Raw genomic sequence first — 17,034 nt, 5'->3', positions numbered from 1 at the left:
GAAACAGTTACGATAACATCTTTTAAGAGGCATTCAGACAGACTCACAAACAGGCAGATAACAGAGGGATATGGGCTACGTGCAGGCAGATAGGATAAGTCAGACAGGCATCATGGTTGACATCAGACATGATAGACAGAACTGCTTGTTCCTGAGCTAAGTTTTAAAGTTTGTCACGAGCCTTGTGGCCCATCAGGCCGGTGCTTATGCCGGTTTCTGTGACATGAAGTGACTGAGAGTACGAGACTCCGCCCCCCCCCCCCCCCCCCCCAGATAGGATGCCAGTCTATCGCGAGGTTAACCCCCAGCATTTTTGCTGGTACCCATTCTCAGCTGGGTAGACTGGAGCATTGTGTGGTTAAGTGCCTTGCTCAAGGACACACATACTGCCTCGGCTGAGGCTCGAACCCACAACCTTCAGATTGCTAGTCCAACGCCCTAACAACTTGGCCATGCGCCACACTGAGCTAAGTCTACCATTATGATATTTGTTTCAAGATGAAGTCAACTGTGCCAATACAGATAGGTATATCTGTATTGGGCCTATCACATGTCCAACAACTTTATTGGGATAGAGTGCAGAGCACAACAGAAGTGAGAAAACATTGACAGTACATCCAAGGTAAAAACTTTATACCAAATACAGAAATGCTGGAAGAACTCAGCCAGAAAAGCAGCATCTGAGAAATGAGAAACCAGTTAACGTTTCAGGTAACTGGTAGCCCTTCCTCAGATCGTGATATAACTTCTGTTCTGAAGAAGGGTTTCTGACCAAAATGTCATCTGTTTATCTTTACACACATGCTGCTTGACTGGCCAAGTTCTTCCAGCATTTTCTGTTTTTGTATCCGATTCTAACAGTTATAGCTTGATGTATTTTCCATGAATTTCAACTTCTATATATCAACTTCAGAAATGCATGCTCAATCATTAGGAGTTATATTTCATTAGGAGTTTGAAGAGATTTGGCATGTCAACAAATACACTTCTATAGATGTACTGTGGAGAGCATTCTGACAGGCTGCATCACTGTCTGGTATGGGGGTGGGGGGTGGGGGGGGGCCCCAGCACAGGACTGAAAGAAGCTGCAGAGGGTTGTAAATTTAGTCAGATCCATCTTGAGTATTAGCCTACAAGGTACCCAGGTCATCTTCTGGGAGCGCTGTGTCAGAAAGACAGCGTCCATTATTAAGGACCTCCAGCACCCAGGGCATGCCCTTTTCTCACTGTTACCATCAGGTAGGAGGTACAGAAGCCTGAAGCACACACACAGCAATTCAGGAACAGTTTCTTTCCCTCTGCCATCCGATTCTTAAATGGACATTGAACCTGTGAACACTACCTCACTTTTTAAAATATATATTATTTCTGTTTTTTGCACGATTTTTAATCTATTCAATATATGTATACTGTAATTGATTTACTATCATTATTTCTTCTTCTTCTATATTATGTATTGTATTGAACTGCTGCTGCCAAGTTAACAGACTTCACAACACATGTCAGTGATAATAAACCTGATTCAGATTAAATTATTCTAAAATCAGAGATTCTGCAAAGAAACTTTTGTTACACTTTGTATCACAGCTGGTGATCAGCTCTGTGCTCCAAGCTCGCAACTTGCTTGAAAATCAGTGGTCTTGGAGGTTCCTTTAGGAAATACAAAATAACAAAGCTTCTTGCAAAAAAAAAAGAAAAATAGTTCAGGTTAGTGGATTCTATCAGTGCTCTATAAACACACTGAAGTGTTGGTTCACAATACGGAAATAGTGATGTAAAGTATCATCCCTTTGGACACGAATCTCTCTGGAGTCATTACTTTACAAAAATCAAAATCAGACAGAAAGTAAACAGCACTTTAAGATATCTGATTTTGCCCAGGGAGCAATGATACGGGTTCCACAACCATAAACAATCACTCACGAGTCGGTTTAGTATAGGAACACCTTCTGATATCAGGAGTCCCTGGTGGAAACTATCCTGAAATTATCATTTCAGATAATCATTAAACTCTTGAACACTCTGTAAAAAAAAACTTCCCCCAGTTAAGTCAGTGATAAGAGCTTTAAATGGCAAACCCCTTCCTCAGGTCTGCAGCATGCACACAGCCACAGCCAAAGTTTAGCCCTCTTGACACAGAGTATGCTTGAAATGACCACCTGGAAGATTTATTTTTATCCATATTTCTGTGTATAAAAATATATTACATAGAAAAGAAACAGATCTACTGCTGCAACATAGCCCCAGCTCCTCAGAAAGGCCTGTTAACATCAAGACCCAAATATATGCAAGGTAGAGGAGGTAATTTATTATAAATGGGTTAAAAATAATAAAACATACAATGAGCCCACTAATTCATGAAGCACCTGACTGTGAATTGAAGACTGCAGATTTTGTCTTTGCTAACGTATTTAATTTTCCAAAATGCAACACTGAATGGTTTCAAAATTGAACACAATAAACCAAAGCCAAATTGGAAGCAATTATCGTCACTGGACCATCTGACTCAGTTACAGTACATACAATCTCAATGTGGACTATATGAACATCAGTGGACATCCTGAATTACTGCCACACCACAGCAACTGAGCACAAACCTTTGGGATTTTTCCTTGACTGTACACACTGGAGATTTGACCACCTAAAACATAGAGCCTTACCATTAACTGGGGGGGGGGGGTGTCTGTGGACCCCAGGTTGAAAACCCCTGATCTAAAACATGGACTTAGAATTCTGTTGTAGGGACATGGAAGCCTGTTTTATGAGACTAGATGGTCCAAATGTTGTTTTCACCTTTTCACAATAGGAGAGTGGGATGTGGGGAGAGAGGCTCGCCATTCTCTATGTAAATATAGAACAACTTGTAGTATTCTATTCCTATATTATTTTGTACAATGGCATTCACCCAAAACCCATGTCCTCAGTGGGACACAATGGCTCTTATAATAAATAAATAACTCTTATTTTAAGATCCTCGAATGACTTCGCCCTTCCCAATTCATTATTCAAGGTGGTGGTTAACAAGAATATATAAACTTTATGACAAATATTGTAAATTGATAAAAATACCTCTGATGTTCTTCAATACTCAATGCCAACAACTCTTACATTATGGGGAGGTTGCGTTCTTAGAAAATGATTAGTATCACGAAGCCATATCATCTGCACGTGTTAAGAAATGTGAGATGAAAAAGAATTGTATTTATTTTATCCCAGCATGACAGTTGGTTAGCACAACACTTTACAGTAGTAGTGACCCAGGTTCAAATCCCGCAGCTGCCTGTAAGAGTCAGTATGTTCTCCTTGTGACCATGTGCGTTTCCTCCAGGTGCTCTGGGTTCCTCCAACAGTCCTAATAACACGCCAGTTGGTAGGTTAATTGATCATTGTAAATTGTCTCGCGATTAGGCTAGGATTAAATTGGGGGATTCCTGGGTGGTGCAGCTCGAAGGGCCAGAAGGGCTAATCCTACATTGTATCTCAATAAAATAAAACAAAAAAAAAATCAGAAAAGCAAAGTTTTATTCTGAATGCTGGAGTTTTTTGAAATGATTTATAAGGCAAATTTTTATTAGCCAAACCGCCATAACATAAGAGTTACCTGCAATTGTAGTAACAAGTCTATTTATGACTCACAGTTATTGAAATTGGAGACTAGGCAACACAAGTCTTTTATCATCCATCTCCTCTATGTGAATCCAGTTCATAACTTACTTGAATGCCAAATTTAATGTTCTGCAAATAAACATGCTACATAACACACAATATAAATGCAAATTATAAAGTCCTGCAATTGCTGAAAATCTGAAATAAAAACTGGAAACAGACTTGACTCAGCAGATCAGTCAGCATCAGTGGAGAGAGAAACAGAGTTAATGCTTCTAGTCGATGACTTTTCATTGGATCTGGAAAAGTGAGTTAGATTTTTTGCACATGCAATGTATCACCATCCCTTTACGTTTTAAGGGAAACAAAACATGCTTGTTAAAAGATCCCTGCTGACTTACGCAGCTCACACAACTTCCTCTCTTCCCAGAATTGGCATGTGTGGCAGAGAGCAGCACCAGCTGCATTCACTACATTGTGCTCACTGAAGGTTGAAACAGCTGGCATGTACTTTTGGGACTCTGATATTGAGCACAAAATAAATAGGAAATTCAAGGAATAAAGCCTGGGAATGTGACCTCCCCACTGCACAAACAGTCTGACCTATTTATATTTAAACCAGCTAGAACCCAATTTGCATATTCTATCAACAACCTGCTTTAATATAGAATAAAAACAGAGAATACTGTAAGCACTCAGCAAATCAAACAGTATAGGCAGAAATATAAAGTTGATGTGTCAGTTTGAAACCCCTCTATCAGAACTGAGAGTGGTAGCAGAAACACAGGAGAGGATGCACATACCTGGGGAACATTCGCTGTCTCTGCAACTCACTGTTCCAGTTCTGATGATCTCTGACCTGAGAAGGCAGACAGATATTTGCCACACTCTTCAGCCCGAGGTTCTGAATAGATGATGTATTTTAGACTTTGTGAGGTCCTCACCATCACAGAAACCAGTCTTCATACAACTTGATTCGCCTCACATCATGGCAAGAAATGGCCAAGTATACCAGATCCATCATAGGGTATGGGTCCCAACAATGTCCCAGTTACACTCAGTAGCCATTTTATTAGGTACAGGAGTTTACCTAATAAAGTGGCCACAGGAGTGGAACCGGTGTGGTCTTCTGCTGCTGTGGCCCCATCCACTTCAAGGTTCAATGTGTTGTGCGTTCAAAGATTCTCTTCTGCCTACCACTGTTGTAATGTGTGGTTATTTGAGTTACTGCTGCATTCCTGTCAGCTTGAACCAGCCTGACCATTCTCCTCTCACCTCTCCCATTAACAAGGTGCTTTCCTCCACAGAACCGTCTCTAAATTTTTTTTGTTCCTCGCATCATTCTTTGTTAACTCTAGAGATTGTTGTGCGTGAAAATCCCAGGAGATCGGCAGGTTCTGAGATACCCAAACCACCCCCTCTGTCAACTACAATGGTTCTACAGTCAAGGTCACTTAGATCACACTTCCTCCCCATTCTGATATTTCTCTCTGAAGAACTAAACCCTTTGACCACGTCCGTATGCTTTTATGCATGGAGTTGCAACCACACGACTGGCTGATTACATATCTGCATTTAAAAGCAGGTTATAGGTGTATCTAAAAAAGGTGGCCACTGAGTGTATATTGAAATTTAGCATTTACCAAGCTTTCATTTCAGATTCAACTTTGGGCAAAGAGAGTGAACTTGTCACCCAGAGTTTTACTAGCTGCACTTACTCTGCACAGTGTAGATCAGATAAGAAATGCAGTATTATATGAATGAGTCATGCCAAGAAATGTAAGCAAGCGGCTCAGTCCCATCTCCCCAAGGGTATTTCCACCACCCACCGCTTACACCAGGCGTGTGATCAAATACGCTCAAGTTATAAGGATAAGTGCAATTTCAGCAATGTTCAGGAAGCTCGACACTAACCAGGATAAAGCAACCGAGTGGTACTCATTCCCCACCTTAAAAGTTTCACTGCCTCAAAGCTACAGTGTGTTCCATACAAAGTGTCCGCAATAAATTACGAAGGGTTCCAAACAGCTTCTCCTCAACCTGCAATCGCCACCAGATTGAAGAACAATGGCAGCAGGCATAAGATGACACTAGTCGTCATATTGTCCACTCACTGGCACTGGAAATACAGTGTTATTCAGTAATCGTTCTGGAGAAAGTCCTGGACTGAATCAGTTCAAGGAGGCTTACCAACATCCTCTCTAGTGCAGTTAGAAATGGGAAATAACATAGTGAAAATTAATTTGTAAAGAAAAAATGAAATATTGATCCTCTCCAAGTAATAGCAGGGTTCTGTTCCTGTGAGCAATTTGTAATGCAAACAGTTCTTAAGGTGGAAATGCCGCATCAGACTGTATACCCACATGGTAGCAAATCCCTCCTGCTGAGCTCCCAAGTGGGCACTTATGTGCACAGCTCAGGCACCTGTAAGCTAGGGAGGACCCATAATTCAAATTGCCCTAGGGTAATGTCTGCACAATGCAGCCAAATTCTGCTCTGCAATATTCCCTTTTGCATTAAATTATGTCACTACTGACATCTACTGTCAGTAAAATGTGCAAATGGAGCATTCGTGATGCTATCATAAGATGCACAGCCTTGGTAGGTAACCATGGCAAACCAAAGACTTTAATGTACACAGGAATAGAAACATCAATTAACATTACAGTGCTGAATTTACTTGATTCACACTTGCTCTTCAGTTAGGGGAATACCACAAAAGAATGGAGAATTCTTGTCACACACTGTACAATGTTAGGCTTGGGGCAGTAAGTTTCTGTGACAGATAGTACAAGGCTTATGTGCGCCTTTTGGGTCATTCTGCACCTGTTTTGTGGGATTTGGCTGGAAAACATGCATCTTTCTTTTCTAAGGTAGGTTGTACCACAGTGGATGCACCATCTCACTGTGCAAGTCGTTTCTGTGACCATCTCTTTCACATTATTTTCCAATATCTTTTCATGTTCACTTCAGCACTAGAACACAGTCCCTATATCTCCCTACAATTTCTCAATTAGTGACTTAAGTTCTCTGAGCAAGTCTGGAGGCAGTGAGACCAAGGCCATTCTTTTGGAACTGGCAGCTAACTGGTAGACAAATGAGCGAACAGGTGCTCCCTAGTACACAAACAAGAGAAAAATCTGCAGATGCTGGAAATTTAAGCAGCACACACAAAAATGCTGGAGGAACTCAGCTGGCCAGGCAGCATCTATAGAAAACAGTACAGTCAACGTTTCAGTCTGTGACCCTTCATCAGGACTCAGTGGGGCAGGAGCAAGCAGAAACAATGGGTCCACCTGGACGGGCAGGTTTGTGGATCTTGGGTAGCAGGTAGAAACGGGAGGTGAAGGGTGTGGGAACTATGAGGTTGGTGGCAGTGAATGGGAGATCCCCAGAGTTAATGAGGTCAGTGATGGTGTGGGAGAAAATGGCCTGGTGCTCCTTAGTGGGGTCCGGTTCGAGGGGTAAGTAAGAGGAGGTGTCTGACAATTGTCGCTGGGCCTCAGCAAGGTAGAGGTCAGTCTGGCAGAATACTACAGCACCCCACTTATCTGTGGATTTGGTGGTGAGGTTAAGATTAGTATGGAGAGAGTGGAGGGCAGTACGTTCAGAAGGAGTGAGGTTGGATTTGGAGAGAGGAGTGGTTAAGTTGAGATGGTTCATGTCCCGTTGGTAGTTGGCAATGAAAAGATCCAGAGCAGGCAGAAGACCAAAGTGGGCTATACAGGAAGAGGAGGAGGGTTTAAGATGGGAGAAAGTGGTGGAAGAAGAGCTCAGTGTCATGGCGGGAGCAGAACTCACTGAGTTGTGGGTGAAGGGGGACAAAGGTGAGGCCCTTACTGAGGATAGGATGTTCTGTCTCAGAGAGGAGATGGTCAGAGGGTATAGTGAAGACCCGGCACAGATGGAGTTGGGATCGGGGTGGGGGGGGGGGGAGGGGTTGGTAGTGCCAGAGGAGAGGGGAGGGTTGGGGTGTCCTGGAAGATGGGGTAGAAGGAAGACAGAGTCTCTGAGGACCCAAGAGAAAGGTCTCGGCCCGAAATGTCTACTGTATTCTTTTTCATAGATGCTTCCTGGTCTGCTGAGTTACTCCCAAGCGCATGCTGATCTTTCCCTTCCAACCAGTAGAGACTGCAGGTTTAAGAGATGTTGCTAGGAAGCCTTGACACAAACTGCAGTCCACTTTGTAGATAGTGAGAAGAGAGTGAATGGGTGCCAGCTCCAGAGTCATAGAAAGAAGCATCACAGAAACAGACTTGTGTAGTTTCCCCATGACTGTGCAGGCTTTCTCTGGAAGCAAGCTTCCAACCACATCCCACTGGTAGGTTAATCAGCTGGTGTAAATTACCCCACGTGTCAGTGACTGGTAGAATCTGGGGGCAGCTATGGGGAATATGGGGAGAATAAAATGCGATTAGTGCTGAAGAGAGGATGGATGGTTGGAACAGTCTATGACTATATAATGTAGTCAAGACTTATCTGCTCTTATACTCCAGTCTTTTCAGAATGAAATCACATATCCTATTTGCTTTCCTAATTACTTGTTGTACATCAGATTTCCTGTGATAAAAGGATTCCTAGACTGCTGATTTTATGCTAAATGTTGCAATATTTTCCCAACCAAAACAGATGATAACGTATTTCTGCACATTCTACTTCATGTGACAGGTCGTTGCCTGCTTACTTCATCTGTCTCTATCATTTGACAGGTGCCCTCCTCAGTGTTTACACTATGTTCCTCCCTTGCTCCGTATCATCAGTAACCAGGATACATTACTCTGTCCTGTTAACCAAGTCAAGAACGTAGGTTGTAAATAACAGAGCTCCAAGCATGTCGTTGTCTGACCCGCTTATTTCCCCTCCGCCTTCATCAATTCATGCTCGTATCATGACACTTCTTTGAAATTTCAAATACATTAATTCCTCAAACTCCATTTTATCTAGCCTTCTGGTTAAAAATACAACAAATTTTATGTGTGATCTACAATTTATCTTTCATAAATTTCCATCAACTCTCCTCAGTCAATGATTATTTGGAATTCTGTTTTTCCTTATAAGAAAACCAGATTGCTGACAGCACTTAGCATCTGTGGAGAGAGGGGCAGATTTAATACAGCAGGCTGAAGACCCTTCATGTGAACAGGCGAGGACAGAAAACTCACTCTAAGTTGCAGTGAGGGATGGTGAGGACAAAAGGAACCTCCCCAATAGAGTTTAGACCAAAACAAAATGCTGGAAACACTCGAAAGATGGCACCAGATGTGGAAAGAAAAATAGAGCTCTCTTTCCTTCCTACAAATGCTGGAAATCTGAAACAAAATCTGTTTTCACTTCCACAAATGCTACCTGAAAAGCTGGGTGTTTTATCATTTTCTGCCTTTTTTTCCCCCACTTTCAGAATGTAGCACTTTTGATTTTCAATAAATGTTGATACCTTCCCCGTGTTCAGTCCCATGTCTTCTCTCTTGCTCCTTCTTTGAACAGTGGGATTAGACCATAAGACATACGAACAGAATGAGGTTACTCCACCATTCCATCATGGTTGATTTAATTTCCCTCTCAATCCCAGTCTCCTGCCTTCTCCTCATGACCTTTGATGTACTTACTAATCAAGAACCTATCAATCTCTGCTTTAAATATCGTGGATTCTAGTTAATTGGGACACATCAGGACCAGTACATTTTGGTCTAATTAAGCAGCGGCTCCAATTAGTCAAAATTTTATGGAAGTAGTTAAACACATATAAAAAAGACCAGCTACTATTTAACTGAGTATCAAATTATGTATTTAAATCAAATACAGAACAAATTAGAACACTACCAATACTACTGGTGGTTGTCCATTGTATCTGGAGATGACAGGAAACCTGTGCAGAAGTTTTCAAAGTGGAAAAGCCATTGCACTGGGCCAGTTCCATTCTCTCAATCTTGTTAGTCTGGGTCCAGTGGTACAAGTAGACGTGACAAATGGCGTCTTTCCTCGTTGTAGTAGATGACCATGACTACTTCTGTGCCTTGTCATGCCCTTCCTTCACTCTCCACGTAGCATTGCAGAACCACCCTCCTGGCCATTGGATCTCACTGTAGATCTCATCTGCCCAGATCGCCGGACTGATTTCACATGCTAGGATAGGCATGACCCTATCTCAGCAGGATATGAGGCCCACCCGGTACCCTCACCTGATTTAGCCCCCCTGTTGAAATGGTGCACCAGGATATGGCTGCTATCATATGCAAACAGCTACTTGGAGCCACAGGTGAGAGCTGAGTGTCTGGTGGGAACCGAAGTTAACATTCAAGATGATTGTCAATACCTTGAAATTCTTCATAGTTCCTAACTTGTTGAAGTAGTGAAATCATTTCATTTTCACTCCTGGCTGTTTCTGGCATCTCCAAGTCTGAATTCTTGAAACCACAGTACACAAGCACACACAACTGACATTACTTAAAAACTGCTTGGCAACAGTCTTCTGTCCCAATCAAGCAGCATAGTGTCCTGAATAAATGAAGGGAATCCCAGCTATTTTCTCAATTAGTTTTTGTTCTTTAAGAGTTGTCCCAAATAAGCAGCTGCCCCAAATAACCAATGGCCTAATTAACTGCAACCACTGTACACCCAATGACTTGGCCTCCACAGCAATCTGTGGCATTGAATTCCACATGTTCAGCAAGATCTGGCTAAAGAAATTCCTCTTCATCTCCGACCTAAAGGGAGTCTAGTTCTAGACTCCCTCACTATAGGAAACATCCTATCTAGGTCTACTCTACCTAGGGTTTTGTTTACTAACTTTATTTCAAAAAATTTCTGAAGGTTAAAGCTGGTGTATCCATTGCATTGTATCACAACACAGTAGAACAAAGGAGATTGTCAACTCCCATTACTTTTTCTTCAATAATTACAAACTATTATTTTAAATATTTACCACTGCTTACCTTAGCTTTGAATTCACTCTGCCCTCATGCCTTTGAAGTAAGATCTGTTCAGAGTTCAGACGCTGGACTTAGAATTGACTATACCAAACATGAGATAAAATTATTTCATAACTATGATCAATACTTCCACCAAAGCTCCTACCTGGAAGATCATTATAAAGTACAAGTTCTAAAGTGATTGGTTCCCTGGTGTGTTCCTGATAAAATTCCTCCATATTATAGGCTCATTAACTGTGTAATTTTGGATTGTAATATGTGTGTATTATCCTTCGTTATATACAATGCTAATTTTATGGTTAATTCCCTACCGAAGACTACAAAGGAGCATTAACTAATCCTGCCAGGCTTCCTGGACCTCTTCCTGGACCTCATTCTTTCCATAGTAGCAAATCAAACTCTCTTGATGCTTTAATTATGAATATCTATAAACCTGTAATTGTAAGGCATCAATGGAAGCTTAGCTAAGTAAGTTAATGGTTAAACAATTGTGTCGCTATTATGTTAATTAAAGGGTGAGTTTGTTTAGAATGACTTGAAGGAAAGCCTTTTAAACACACTGTGTAGTTGGAGTCCAGAATGAATGATATGGCGATGGGTTCCATTGTGTCCTTCCAAAGGGAAAATTCATAAGTATATAGTGGAGAAGAAAAATACAGAAGGAACTAATGGGAGAAGTTTTGGATTGGTAATTACTCAAACAGATGCTCAAAGCTTGTTTTTTTTTATTATTTTGAAAGGTTGCAACGAAGATGAGTCAGACCAAACCCGCAGTCATTTAGCTACTCATGACGTCAGAGATGTGTAGGAAAAATGGAGTGGGAGCGAGTGTGAATGATCTGCGGTAGAGCAACCATCAATTGCTTATAACGTCCGTGACTCAAGAGGGGTTCAGGGACAAAATTTGGGGGTGGGTAAAGTAGCACAGGTCTCCATCAACAGTGATGCAGTGACACAAGTACTAAGTAGGATACAGTGCCTCATGAATGAAGTCAAAAGACCATTGCAGTAGATAATGCTTTAAAATAGATGCCATACACAGCTTTAGACTTTGCCCTAGAGATGGTAAGAATTGTAGAAGGCAAGAGGAAGAAATTGGAAACCTTATGAATTACATCTGCTCACAAAGAATGATGGCAGAATGTTCTGCAGCCCTCACACAGTAGCAGCCTGGCACTGTTGTGCTAGCCTAAGATGCAAAAGATGTGCTGGAAGAAAGCCAAGCCAAAAATGTGAGAAACACACACAAAATGCTGAAGGAACTCGGCAGGTGAGGTAGCATCTATGGAGGGTTCTTTTCATGAAACTCTGCACCCTTTTTTCTCCAAACATACCTTCGCTCATTGCGGCCAAAAAGTACTATTTTAACTTCATCAGTCCACAAGACTTGTTTCCAAAATGCATCAGGCTTGTTTAGATGTTCCTTTGAACTTCTCGAATAGAACTTTTTGGCTGCAATGAGCAAAGATATGTTTGGAGAAAAAAAGGGTGCAGAATTTCATGAAAAGAACACCTCTCCAACTGTTAAGCACGGGGGTGGATCGATCGTGCTTTGGGCTTGTGCTGCAGCCAGTGGCACGGGGAACATTTCACTGGTAGAGGGAAGAATGAATTCAATTAAATACTAGTAAATTCTGGAAGCAAACATCACACCTTCTGTAAAAAAGCCGAAGATGAAAAGAGGATGGCTTTTACAACAGGATAATGATCCTAAACACACCTCAAAATCCATAGTGGACTACCTCAAGAGGCGCAAGCCAAAGGTTTTGCCATGGCTCTCACAGTCCCCTGATCTAATCATCATCGAAAATCTGTGGATAGACCTCAAAAGAGCAATGCATGCAAGACGGCCCAAGAATCTCACAGAACTAGAAGGCTTTTACAAGGAAGAATGGGTGAAAATCCCCCAAACAAGAATTGGAAGACTCTTAGCTGGCTACAAAAAGCATTTACAAGCTGTGATACTTGCCAAAGGGAGTGTTACTAAGTACTGAACATGCAGGGTGCCCAAACTTTTGCTTCGGGCCCTTTTCCCTTTTTGTTATTTTGAAACTGTAAAAGATGGAAGTAAAAAAGTTTTCTTGCTTAAAATATTAAAGAAATGTGTCATCTTTAACTTTATGCCTTTTGGAAATCAGGTCATCTTTTACTTGCTTAGCTAGTCACAGTAACAGAAATTTTGACCAGGGGTGCCCAAACTTTTGCATGCCACTGTATATGCAAAGATTCTGAAAAAGAAGAATAAAACAAAATCCAGGTGTGTACAGAGATCAAATTTCAGCCTTTGCATTCAGGAACTCTGGGCTTGATACACCACTGGTTGGTTGTTATTTTCTAAAATTATTACAAGAAGATGAAATGATAAAATCTTGACTGAAAAAACAAGTATATTTGGAGGTTTTACTGAATATAAAAGAATAAAGTTTTGACTAAGGAAACTGATTGGACTTTGATAAAATCAGTCACGGCAATAAATATTTAGATTTGGCATTTTAAGAGTAAACATGTTTGATGTCAGGGTCAGATTCAGAATGAAACTCTTCATCGTCAAGATGGGGACTGCAGTATTATTACACAGACCTTCCCTTTATCTGCCAAAGCTGTAAGGTTGTAACATTAAGGCAGTTGGGAAACTTAGCCAGCAATTTAAAGAATTTTACAGCTAATATGTAAATCAGTAATGACAGAAAATGCTGCAGTGCTCAGCAGGTAAGAGAAACAGATTGAGAAGAAAAAAGCCCTAACTTACTCAGTTGTTCCTCATAAGACATGCTCTCTCTAATCCAGGTAGCATCCTGGTAAGTCTCCCCTGTACCCAGGTTCCATATCCGTTCTATAATCATCAGGCTGACACAGTGAAGCATGGAAAGGAACAATGCAAATGACCCACGGGAGAGAGATCACTGTTCAAACTATCATGCGATGCCTCCCTGGGTGGTAGGTCAACCACTCTTCAGTTGTGGCAAATTTGAGCTCTAAAACCAATAAAATCAAATGGATTAATGATTGAGCAGCCTTTGTTTGAGGAATAAAACTAAGCAAATGGAAGAAAAAAAACATACAGACCTGAGATTAAAAAAAAGAGGAGTAAGGTGAGCAGACTGATCGTCAGTAATGCCTAAGGGGCTTCAGAGATGAAGGGCTGTGAGCTACCCAACAGCATTTGTCTGCCTGTCATTCAATAGTGTTGTAATTTTCTCTTACACTTATTAATTCCACCAGACCTCGTGCTGCATCTCGACTTCCCTTTCTTTATCCCATGCAATATTCTCAGGGACAGTGTTCATGTGGATCACCACAACTGGATCCTCTCCCTCCCTCCTTCCAGAGCACATCCTTAACTCAGCACTGGCCACGTAATCCTTTTACATTTGGTTCATAGTTGTCATTATTTTAGAGTACCTATTTTCCTAGCTCAGTCAGTCTGCATTGTGGATCAGAGTCACTAATATTATCTATTTTGTCGAGAATGCTCTACAGTGCTATTTTCCCGTGCCTGACACTGCCACTAATGTGCTGTTATCTTTAGGGTCTCAGACCCTTCCCAACCCACTTCTACCCAAATCTTTAGCCTGTCCCATTGACTTGAATTTTCACAGCTCCCAATCCCTTACACTTTTCCCCTAAATGGACCATCTAGTTATTCAATTCATCTGGACACAGATCCCACCTTGTCAGAAGAACAGCCCATTCCATCCCTAGAACTGATGCCATTGCTTCACAGTATCACTTACTTCACCATATCAGCCTGATGTTTCTCTACCAGTTTGTATATGTTTCAGCTAACCACGTTGATATTTTGTCTGGGGATTTGTGTTTTTAATTTGGACCCCAGTTCTTCATCACTCATTCCTAGTTCTATTAAAGGTTGGTATTCATATGAACCACCACAACTGGATCCTCTCCCTCCCTCCTTCCAGAGCACATCCTCAGCTCAGTACTGGGCATTCAACACATTGCTGGGTAGATGCCAGTGGGAGAGACAGTGAAACAGTTTGGCTGCAGGTGCAGCTAGGTCTAGAGCACGTCTTCACATCAGCAAATGGTCCCCTAATCTGAGGAAAGACATCCTTGCCATTGAGGGAGTACAAAGAAGGTTCACCAGATTGATTCCTGGGATGGCAGGACTTTCATATGAAGAAAGACTGGATGAACTGGGCTTGTACTCGTTGGAATTTAGAAGATTGAGGGGGGATCTGATTGAAACGTATGAGATCCTAAAGGGATTGGACAGGCTAGATGCAGGAAGATTGTTCCCGATGTTGGGGAAGTCTAGAACGAGGGGTCACAGTTTGAGGATAGAGGGGAAGCCTTTTAGGACCGAGATTAGGAAAAACTTCTTCACACAGAGAGTGGTGAATCTGTGGAATTCTCTGCCACAGGAAACAGTTGAGGCCAGTTCATTGGCTATATTTAAGAGGGAGTTAGATATGGCCCTTGTGGCTACGGGGGTCAGGGGGTATGGAGGGAAGGCTGGGGCGGTGTTCTGAGTTGGATGATCAGCCATGATCATAATAAATGGCGGTGCAGGCTCGAAGGGCCGAATGGCCTACTCCTGCACCTATTTTCTATGTTTCTATGTTTCTGGTCCCAGACCTTTTTGCTGTGTCCAGTCTGTTTTTTTGGTTAAGGTGGAGATCTCAGGAAGAAGCCAAGATTGATTATCCTTTAGGCATTTTTGACTGAAGGTAGCTGCAAGTGCTTCAGCTTTGCTATTGTCAGCCATTACTGAACATTGTCAGAGCTTTGACCTGACCTTTAACAGGGGATTGCTTTGTCTAATGCGTGCTATTTTACAGTACTTGAGTAGTACACACATTGGGCAGCTGATGGGACTGAAGATTCCTGGTAACTCTCTCTCTCCCCAACACCAAGCAACGTTTGACCTCAGAAGCTAGCTGGGTAAGGCTGAGCTGAGGTCCCTTTGGTGCAGATGTGGCTGTCCAGAATCACAGTGCTTGCCACAGACTTGCACATTCTGCAAGATTCTACAAAACTAAACACTGAGAGTACCAGAAAGCCGACACAAAGACAGAAAATGCCACCGATCAAAAACGAGAACCGGAGTTGCTGTAAACACTTAACAGGTGGTGAAACATCAATGGAAAGACAAACAGATGTAACTTTTAAATTGTGATGGGGGGGGGGTGGTTGATCTGAAACATTAACTGTTTGCCTTTCCACAGCTGCAGCCTAATATCCTCACTGCCATAGAGTCATACAGCACAGAAGCAGGCCTTTCAGCCCACGATGTCCATACTGGCCGATTTCTGTCAGCACTTCCTGCATTTTCTGTTATTGTAATTAAATTTTGACATGCGGTGATTTTCAACTGGGAAAAAACATAACTTTGCTTTGTATATACATTTTGTTCTATGTCTTTCTTTAAACTTTTAACCCAATCACTCAAGTTAGATTAAAAATAGACAAAATAAGTTGAATATTTACCTGTAAATTAGCTTGGCAGCCTCTACTGGTACTGCAGTGGCAATACAAATTTCCTGCCAATACTACCTTGCCCTCCCATCTTTTTGTCAAGTATTTGATGTCAGTATTTGCTGCAGAAGGGAAGTGTCAACCTTTCACTACAAAGTAAAGGAAACTTGCCAATCTCTGTGATTCCATTATCAGTGGGAACATTAACCTTCTTACCAATACCCAGGCAGCTTCTTATAAACCACAAATCTTAAACTATTTGACACTGGACTTAAAAATGGAGATGCTGGGTCACTCAGACCAGGTGGTAAAGGAAGAGAGAGAAAAGCTAATATTTCGGGTGAACGAGTTCTGACAGAGCATTGACCTGAAACATTATCTCTGACGCTACCTGATTTGCTGAGCATTTTCTGTATACCATGTGAGGTGGCAGAAATGTCCTGGACATATAAGTGGGCGTGGTGGGAGCATGGACTTGCTTCAATGTACTGACCATGTGGTGTCACAGAACAACAGTTGCGCACAAGGCAGCACAGGTCAGCATTACCAGAATGCTCATCAAGCAGTTTGGAAAGAATTTACTCTTTCCACTTCACTATTACCAGCTGAGGTCAGACAGCTGAAGTGAACTCTACCTCCACAATTTCTGCCCCGTGGTTTGACACCGCAGCTGACTTCCCCGTCATTCCAATTCTCCCTCAACTGTCTTTGGCTGATTAAAATCTGGAAGTCACCACACGTGCACCATAAACACACAGCACACACAGTCTAACATTCTCTGCCACACCTGCAAGTTTCTGCTTTACCAACAACACTATGCACGAAGAAAAAGGAATGACTGCAATAGTGCACTACAATTCTGGTCAGACTGTTCATCATACTTGGGAAATTGTTAATAAGGAAACATCATCATCTGCATATTTCTACACGAGGCAGAAACGAAAGGAGCCTTTGAATCCTTTGTTTCATGTCCTTTGGAATAGCTTTTCTCTTGACCAGTTTCACCATTTGGGAGAAAAGTTCCAGATCTTCATAGATCGCTTTAATCTCGAGATGGCCCCTG

At 41.9% G+C, this 17,034-nt stretch overlaps 1 protein-coding gene across 1 annotated transcript in view; it reads right to left on the bottom strand.

Moving 5' to 3' along the window:
* Nucleotides 1-17,034, bottom strand: part of ptpn9a (protein tyrosine phosphatase non-receptor type 9a) — a 236,184-nt gene that overhangs the window by 33,582 nt on the left and 185,568 nt on the right. The gene's annotated exons all lie outside the window — the stretch shown is intronic.

Source organism: Mobula birostris, chromosome 18 (assembly GCF_030028105.1).
Source record: "Mobula birostris isolate sMobBir1 chromosome 18, sMobBir1.hap1, whole genome shotgun sequence".
Taxonomy (NCBI): domain Eukaryota; kingdom Metazoa; phylum Chordata; class Chondrichthyes; order Myliobatiformes; family Myliobatidae; genus Mobula; species Mobula birostris.
This window is presented reverse-complemented; position numbering and strand designations above follow the sequence as displayed.